Genomic DNA, 9,653 nt, shown 5'->3' on the forward strand with positions numbered 1-9,653 from the left:
AGAGAGAGAGAGAGAGAGAGAGAGAGAGAGAGAGAGAGAGAGAGAGAGAAATCTGAAAGTGGGAATTTAGCTTTGGTTTTGATATTTAAGGTTAGAGAGTGCCCATATTTATAGGTATATTTAAAGGATCTGACCTGGAAAAGTATTCTAATAGACTGGAGAGGAAGAGAGGGTTTGGAGAAATATATAAAAAAATAGAATGCATTAAATCTATATAAATGCTTTTGGTAGTGTGGCCACTTTGACAATATTAATTCTGCCCATCCAGGAGCATGGGAGATCTTTCCATCTTCTGAGGTTTTCTTTAATTTCTTTCTTTAGTGTTCTGTAGTTTTCATTGTAGAGGACTTTCACCTCTTTTGTTAGATTGATTCCCAGGTTTTTTGTTTTTGTTTTTGAGGCTATTGTGAATGGAGTAGTTTTCCTAATTTCTCTGTCAGTGGATTCATCGCTGATGTATAAGAATGCATTTGATTTATGGGTGTTGATTTTATATCCTGCTAATTTGCTGAATTCATTTATTAGTTCTAGGAGTTTTCTGGATCTTCTAGATATAGATCATGCCATCAGCAAATAGTGATAGTTTGAGTTCTTCTTTACCTATTTGTATCCTTTAAATTTCTTTCTTTTGTCTATTGCTATGGCTAGAGTTTCAAGGATAATGTTCAATAGAAGTGATGAAAGAGGACATCCTTGTCTTCTTACAGTTTTTAGTGGGAATGCTTTCAATTTTTTTTCTCCATTTAGAATGATGCTGGCCTTGGGTTTAGCATATATAACTTCTAAAATCCCAATGACATTCTTCATAGAAATAGAAAAAGCAATCATGAAATTTATTTGGAAAAATAAGAGACCCAGAATAGCTAACACAATCCTTAGCAAGAAAAGTGAAGCAGGAGGCATCACAATACCAGACCTTAAACTATACTACAAAGCTAGTATAGTTTAATATAAACAGCATGGTATTGGCACCAATGGTAGATCAATGGTACAGAATAGAGGACACAGACACAAACTCACATAAATATGGTTATGTCATACTACACAAAGTTGCAAAAACATTCACTGGAGAAAAGATAGTCTATTCAACAAATGGTGCTGGCAAAACTGGAAATCCATATGTAGCAAAATGAAATTAAACCTCTATCTCTCACCCTGCACAAAAATCAACTCAAATGCATCAAAGACTTAGGCACTAGAACAGAGACCCTGTGCTTAATAGAAGAAAAAATAGGCCAAAATCTTCACCATATCTGCCTAGGATTTGTCTTTCTTAATAAGACTCCTAAAGTGCAAGAAATAAAATTAAGAATTCGGCCAGGACTATAGCTCAGTAGCAGAGTGCTTGCCTAGCATGTGTGAGGCACTGGGTTCGATCCTCACAGCCACATAAAAATAAACAAATATAATAAAGACATTCTATCCATCTACAACTACAAAAAATTTTTTTAAAAAAGAATTAATACATGGATGGATTCAAATTTAAAAAAATTTTTCTCAGCAAAGAAAATAATAAATTGAGAAGATCTTTACCACATACACCTCCAATAAAGCATTGATTTCTAGGATATATAAAGAACTCAAAAAACTTAACACCAAAAAAAAAAAAAACCCAATCAATAAATGGGCTAAGAAACTGAATAGACACTTCCAGAAGAAGAAATATAATTTATCAACAAATATATGAAAAAGTGTTCAAAATCTCTAGCAATTACAGAAATGCAAATCAAAACTACTCTAAGATTTCATCTCATTCCTGTCAGAATGGAAATCATCAAGAATACAAGCAACAATAAATGTTGGCCAGGATGTGGTGAAAAGGTACACTCACACATTGCTGGTAGGACTGCAAATTGGTGCGACCACTGTGGAAAGTAGTATGGAGATTCCTCAGAAAATTGGGAATGGAACCACCATTTGACCCGATATCCTACTCCTTGGCTTATACCCAAAGGACTTAAAATCAACAACATACTATAGTGATGCAGCCACATCAATGCTTATAACAGCTCAATTCAATAGTTAGACTATGGAACCAACCTAGGTATCCCTCAATAGATGAATGGTATAGTAAGAAAATATGGTATATATACTCAATGGAATATTACTCAGCTTTAAAGAAGAGTAAAATTATGGCATTTGCCAGTAATGGTTGGAGTTGGAGAATATCCTGCTAAGCGAAATAAGACAATCCCACAAAATCAAAGGCCAAGTGTTTAATATGTGGATACTAATTCACAATAAGGCGAGGGGCACTAGGGAAGAGTAAAGTTACCTTAGATTAGGTAGAGGGAAGTGATGGGAGGGAAGGGGAGGGGATGTGGGGATAGGAAAGATAGTAGAATGAAACAGATATTATTACTGTATGTATACATGTGACTGCATGACCAATGTGATTCTGCAACATGAGAAGTTATATCCCATCTATATATGATATATCAAAGTGCATAAATGCATTCTACCGTCATGTATAACTAATTAAAACAAATTTAAAAATTAAAAAGAAAATAGAATGACAGTACATTAAAAAAAAAGAAAGAAAGAAAGATGCCAAAAAGAAAGAATAGGAAAGAAAAAAACACATGGATCAGTATACTGATGAAAAGTGTCCATTCATCATAGTGATTTTGCGGTGTTCTTACTGCTGTGGTTTACGAGATGCCTTGAGCAATGATCAAGTCCTAGAATTTCACCTTCTATAATGTCTGTTTATGGAAGAAAGAGTTTGCTAAGTAAGCATGCAAGATCTGCTTCTAACAAAGATATCATGATTCCTCAAAGTTAAAGTTCTGGGAAGATTAAGCCATAACCTGGAGACACTTCTGTCTTCTAGAAAACAAAGTTGATGGGCTCCCCTGCTGGGATTACTACCCAAATTATCAGAGAACCATTGTTTCTTTCTGCTCTGGGCATCAAATAGGCTGACCCCCTCAAGTTCAAATAACCTCCCACCAATACTGAGAGCATTCTCTGGCTCGTGCTCACCTTCTCCAAACCAAAGGCAGTTGGCTATGTTCCAGTTCTTAGTATTACAGTCCTTGGCACATTTCCATCAGCGCTGAACTTTAAAACACACACACACACACACACACACACACACACCCACCCCACACACCACACATGCTATTTAAAAGCTCAGTTCACTTTTTTGCATAAATAAAAGAATCCTCCAGTATTCCTTTTAATGATAATTTCAATCTCTTGCCACTGATCTATCTTATTTTTAAAAAGCCTCCTTATGAGGGGATATTTAAGAAACTGAAATTTTAAAGCAGTATCTTTGGAAGGAATCACAAAAGAATTCACCTCTCCATAGAAACTGTATTATTTCAAAATACAAGTGTAAATACTACCATTAGCCACATTTCCTCAGAAATAGACTTGAATCCTAAAATTCTATCAAATTCAAATGATTTTAATAAGTTTATATGAAGGATACATGTATTTATTTTCCTTGATCTTATATGGGACCTACCTTCTTCTGTCTCCTTTTAAGTTAAATAACCTCCATTAGGAAAAAGGGTTAAAATTGTAGGTATCTGTCTCCTGAGAACAGAATTGCATCCAGCCCTGGGACATTTGCATTTTAGACTTTTGATAATTTATTTACCACCCACTTTGCTTTTCCTCCCCTTAGTACAGCTGTGTTCCCTTCACACCCAAATATGGCCTGAGTCCTGATCCACAAGAGTAAACTAACTTCATTACAGCTGTTGTCTGGCCAACTCTTTCCTCCTCCACCAGCTCCACCCTTCCAAGAGACCTGGGGTCACGGCTGAAGAAAGGAGGAGTAACAAAAAGAGTGCTGGAAATCTGGGCCTCTATTTCATTCTGCTGATGAGACTAACTAGCTGTGTTATCTAATTCATTAAGACCAGTCACAGCTGTGGATCTCAGCTTTCTCAGCTATAAAACAAGGAGGTTACACTATTTGTTATCTAATATTCTCCCCCTTCTCGATGGTAGGATTTTACTACTGCTTCTGGTTCCACTGTTTCTAGAAGTCGGGGGGGGGGGATCCAAAAATCTAAAAGAAACTGTAACAAGGGGACTCTGGTCTTATTCATTCATTGCTCAATACATGTTTATTGAAAGCCTACTATCATGCAGGCAGACTGCTAACTAGGCATTAATTAATGACATGTACATTTGTTCATTGTCAAAATGTTACTTTTATTGGAGCAAAATTCACATAATATAAAACTATCCATTTTAAAAAGAATGATTCAGTGCCTTTAGTACATACACAATGTTGCACCATCACCACCTCCAGTTCAAAACATTTCACACTCCAGAAGGAAACCCCATTCCTGTCAGTCTCCATCCTGTTTCCCCTGTCCCTGTTAACCATCAGCATGCTTGCCGTCTCTGCAGATCACTTATTCTGAATATTTCATGTACATGAAGTCATAGAGCATGTGACCCTTTTGTCTCTCTTCTTTTAGTTAGCATAGTGTATTTGAGGTTCGTCCACATTGTATCATGTATCAGTATTTTTTTATTTTATTTTTTTAAACACTGGGGATTGAACCCAGGGGTGTTCTACAACTGAGTCACCTCCCAGCCCTTTTAATTTTATTTTGAGATATAATCTAGCTAAATTGCCCAAGCTGGCCTTGAATTTGTGATCCTCCTACCTGAGCCTCCTGAGTCGCTGGAATTACAGACATGCACCATCATGCCTAGCTATTTTGTTTTATTTTTTTCCGGCTTCTGGATTTTATTTGTACAAACAGCACAGGAGAACACCCCTCCCTGTAGACAGGGGCTCAGGGGTCACACCAATCCTTCTGTCCTCACCTTCGCAGAGGCTTTTACTATGGAGCCTTCATAGGGACCTTGGAACCCTTGGGGGCCTGGGCACTTTTTGGAGCAGGAGCTGGAGCTGGAGCTAGAGCTTATAGTGGAGCTGGAGTTGCAGCCTGGGTCTTGGCTTGGGCTTGGGTTTTGGCCTTTGGCCGGCAGAGCCTGAGATCCCTGGCCATGTGGGCATGAGCATGCTTCCTGAGCTTGGAATGGGTAAGCAAGGCAAGGCGATCAAACTCGCGCTTAGCCTCCTTAGGCTTTAGCAGGGCCTTCATAGCCTGGCACGTGCACTCATGGCCTTGGTGTTATATGCTTGCATCTTTTTTCAGGCCCTTGTTATGCTCCTTGGCAAAACACATATTTCTCAGGAACTTGGGGTCTACCTCTTTAAGAGATTCATAACATTGTGATTGGGGTTTCTTGATGCTATTTCTGTGCTATGTTCAGGATTAGTTGTTGTTGTATGGTTCTTGGACTTGGCCATGTTGGCATTGTAAGGCTCTGCTCCCAGAGCAGTTGAAACAACAAGAAGAAGAATTTATTCTTTTTTCTTGACTGAATATTATTCCATTGTATGTATATACTACAACTAGTTTATTCATCTATTGATAAATATTTGGGCTGTTTCTACCCTTGGCTATCACGAATAGTGGTGCTATGAACATCTGTTGCATATCAAACTGTTCTCAATATCTAGTCAATATGGTTCAAATATACAGTTTTTGACGAGGACTTTTAAAAATACTTTTGGAAGCAGTTAACTGTCTTCCCAAACTGGATTTAATAAAAGCCCCTATACTGTCATCAAATCTCTGACTTCTTTTATTTCTTTGTTCCTGGTTTTACTACCCAGTAAATCAAGAAAGTATATAGGGCATCTGCTAATCCTTGCTGTTACTGTAAACATAAAAGTATAAAACTAAAATCTCACATAGTCTTTATAGTCAATATCATATTCGGTCATATAAACAAGAAGCTATTAACATCAGATAGAGAAAAGACCGTGTTTAACAAAATGTTTCCAACTGATCAATTACAGAAATGAAGTAGGGTGAAAGTGCCAGGCCATTGCTATTCAGATCAACTAGGATAACTAGGATGTGTATATTTTTCTTCTTTAAAGGGCGACTTGTGGAAATCACTTTTTCAGCCTATAATAATTTAATATTAACTGGTTTTAAACTTAATTTTCTATTTTTCTGTCCAGCAGCCAAATTACAAAATCACTAAAACTGATGGTGTAATTTTAGATACAGCTGAACAGATACTTCATGCCAACTCCTAGTTCTCAATATCCAGAACATTTGTGGTTTCTTTCCAGTTTCTCTGCTTAACAGCCTAGATGATACATGTACTGCTTTCATCCTTAGATTCATTGGCTCAGTGTAAACTTGTAAGAACTACGTGATTGGCAAAAATCCTTACATTAGTGCGCTGGCGCTCTCTCTTTCACGAGCATTCTCTCCCCCTGTCTCTCTCTCTCTCTCTCTTTCTCTCCTAGACTCTTAATCAACCTATAGATTCTGGCTTGTTATTGTCCACCAATTTAGAACTATTTTGAATATATCTAAATAAGTTCTAACTTATATAAGAAAATTTCAAGCTAGCAAGAAAATATTGCCTCTGTACATTTGCAAAACATTTACTAAAACATTTACTTTTCTAAAACAGTAGACTTTATTATTTCTAGTGTGTTACTTTATTGTGTGAATTTTCTCCAATCATAAGTGTGTGCTCTCTACTTAAACAAAGGGCTACAGCTGCCACTCAATTCACTCAGGGAAAAAATGGTGAAATTTGTTCTTTGAATTGAGTTCACTGAAGACTTTGAATCAGATAGAAAGAAATTGAATGATTATCTAGGTATTAAGTAGAATCTGACTGCAAATATCACGTTTATAGTAAATTACTGGCATACAAAGCTTTCCGTGATAATAGTTCTTGTAAGAAATCATGCTTTAAATGTAATTTTTAATGTTTAGTTAACCACTTTAAAATCATTAGGGCATATCAAGAATTGAAAATCATCATAATATCTCTTCTATATCAAACAATTATCAAGGAAAGTAAAGTAGTTCACATTTTATCTATTTTTCAAGGCTGGATTTTCATATTTGGTTTGTTTTAAAAATGAAACACTAATATTTTAACTGATACAAATCTCCATAGTTCTTTACTTTCCAAACATTTTTCTTATCTTTTACTCACATAGGTGAACTGTATAGGAAATATAACTGCTATTATCTACATATGGGTTAGGTACCTTAAGGACATGCTGCTCTAAGGGTAGTTTAAGGTCAGCTTTATGATCAGACAAGTTTGTTAGAAACGCAGTCTCAGCCTCCACCCTAACCTATTGAATCAGAATCTGCAGTAAGAAAGATGGAGTGCTTTGCTCTGGGATTTTTTAGTGGTAAATCTGGGGCTAGAACTCAGATATTCTTTTGATCTGCAGGTCAGAAGTCTGTCTTCTCCCTATCCTAAATTATAATGAACAAGTAACATAAGTTTGAGAGAATGCCCTAGATTTTTCTTCCAGAGAGAATCAATTTGGTGCTTCCATTGTGTCGATATTAGTCATCAATTATATCAAACTATAAAACCTGTCAGATCCAGGAAAAAAAGGCATGACTGCAGAGGGATTTGATGGGGCTTAGGAGGACCATCTGTTTTCTTTGTCAGATTTTCAGCATCAATTTTTATTAGCACTGAGAAATATATAACTAACTTTATTTTCCTTAACATATAAATAACTGTTTGTTAAAAACTACCAGGAATCAAACACTAAACCAGACGTAGAAAAGGAATAAAATATTACCAGACTGCTATCCTTAAAATACTCAAAGTCTAGCTTTTTCTTTCCCCCACAGACAGGTTAGAGCTTTTTATAAAGATAATGCTTCCTTTCCTAGTTCCTGATTGCCAGAAGTAAACATTAATGAGACCCACCTTTCTGGAAAAAAATAATCATCTTCCCTTTTGGCTTACCAAAATGCTTTTATATAAGATTTTATCTCAAGAAGTTTTCTTTTTAGGGGCTTAGATTGTAGCTTAGTGGTGGGAGCACTTGCTTCAAACGTATGAGGACTGGGTTCGATCCTTAGCACCACATAGAAATAAATAAAAGGTATATCAACAATGGAAAAAAATTTTTAAAAATATTTTTAGTTGTAGATGGACACAATACATGTATTTATTTATTTATTTATTTATTTATTTTTATGTGGTGCTAAGGATCAAAACCAGTGCCCCAAACATGCTAGGCAAGTACTCCACCACAACCTAGCCCCTAAAACTGTTTTTTTTTAAAGAAGGTTTCTCTAAAATGTAAATAGAAAAGAGCAGAGCCAGGTTAATATAACAACAAAGATGGTTTGGTTTGCTGGGGTTTATCTAATACAAAACAGGGTCTTCTAGAAATAGCTCCAATCCCAGGGGTTTGTAAACGTAGGAAGGGCCATAGTGGAAGAAAGGAAAGGTGAAAGTTTGGGGGACACACCTGGGGACAATAATAAATAAGAAAACATTAAAGTTCTTTAATGCTTTACACTTTTAAAGTGTTTTCCCTTTTTTGTTTCCTATGATGGTGAGATCTCTGGGGAAGGACAGGGGAAGCCAAAAAAAAAAAAAAAAAAAGGGTAGGAAAATTCTCAAAGAGATCTTGATTCTCTAAAAGGTCAGGTACTTGAAGTAACCTTTTTGGGAATTCTGTCTAGCCCTGTCTAGCAGTCTCAGCCTCCACCCTAGACCTATTGAATCAGAATCTGCACTAAGAATCTCTCTCTTAATTGTCTCAGGACAGTGAAATTCCCTAGGAGACTATCTGCTTTTCCTCAAAAACAATAATGAATATTTTAAATATTTTTTTGTCATTTTTAACTGTTGTCTATCTCATTTATCCTAGAGAAGTTCTTCCTGAGAAAATGAAATTTTAAATACTAGAATGGGCTACCATATAGCCTGTATGTAAAATCATCATGAGATACTCAAATATAAACCAGCTAAGACCTTTGAGATGATTATTCAGTGTCTAAAAGAAGGATGACAGGCCAAAAAACGTTTATTACTTTCACTCTGTGACTCACATAGACAAAGACAATGTCTATGTTTAAAATTAGGTTTTAGTGTTGCATTTCTAAACTTTTCAGAATTTCACAGAATTATTTTTTTAAGATTTTGTGCTTGAAACAGTGGTTTAACTTACAAGAGCTAGAGTGGAAAGATAATAAAACAACAAGCATATTCATACATTCTAAATGATTTCTTAGGCATCAAATTATCAAAAATCAATATTTACTCCTGAGTCTTTTTAGAAATCCAATTATTCTTTGTGTGTGCATCTGTGGTCCTTCATACATTATGATTATAAATTATATTTATGTTCAAAGTGTGAATATTAAATGATGAAAAAGAATGGAATTTTAGTGAATTATATGTAAGTAAAAAAAAGAACACTTATAAACTTCTCCTTCCTTAAAGTCCTTTCTTGCTTCAGGTTGTAGGTGCTTTAATTAAATCACTCTGGGGAGTGATTCAAATTAATAAGTTACTATTAAATTACAAAGAATGCAAATTTAGCAGACTTTGGTCAAGGATGTTTTATATATTTTATTGAATAAATTTGAACTACATATGAGACTAAATGCAACTGATAGAAAAATATACTTTGTATATATATTGAATCCCTTCCTAGAATTTTCAGAATGTTCTGTAATTCATTCATCTTCATTTTTGAATCATATTAACTAAAACAACAAACAACAATATACTGGTAGTGACTTATTCCTCTTTCCTAAAATTAAACTCAAGGTGATGAACATTAAAAGCAACTTTTAAAATATCTAGTA

The sequence above is a fragment of the Marmota marmota genome, unplaced genomic scaffold (genome assembly GCF_001458135.2).
Source record: "Marmota marmota marmota unplaced genomic scaffold, marMar, whole genome shotgun sequence".
Lineage (NCBI taxonomy): Eukaryota > Metazoa > Chordata > Mammalia > Rodentia > Sciuridae > Marmota > Marmota marmota.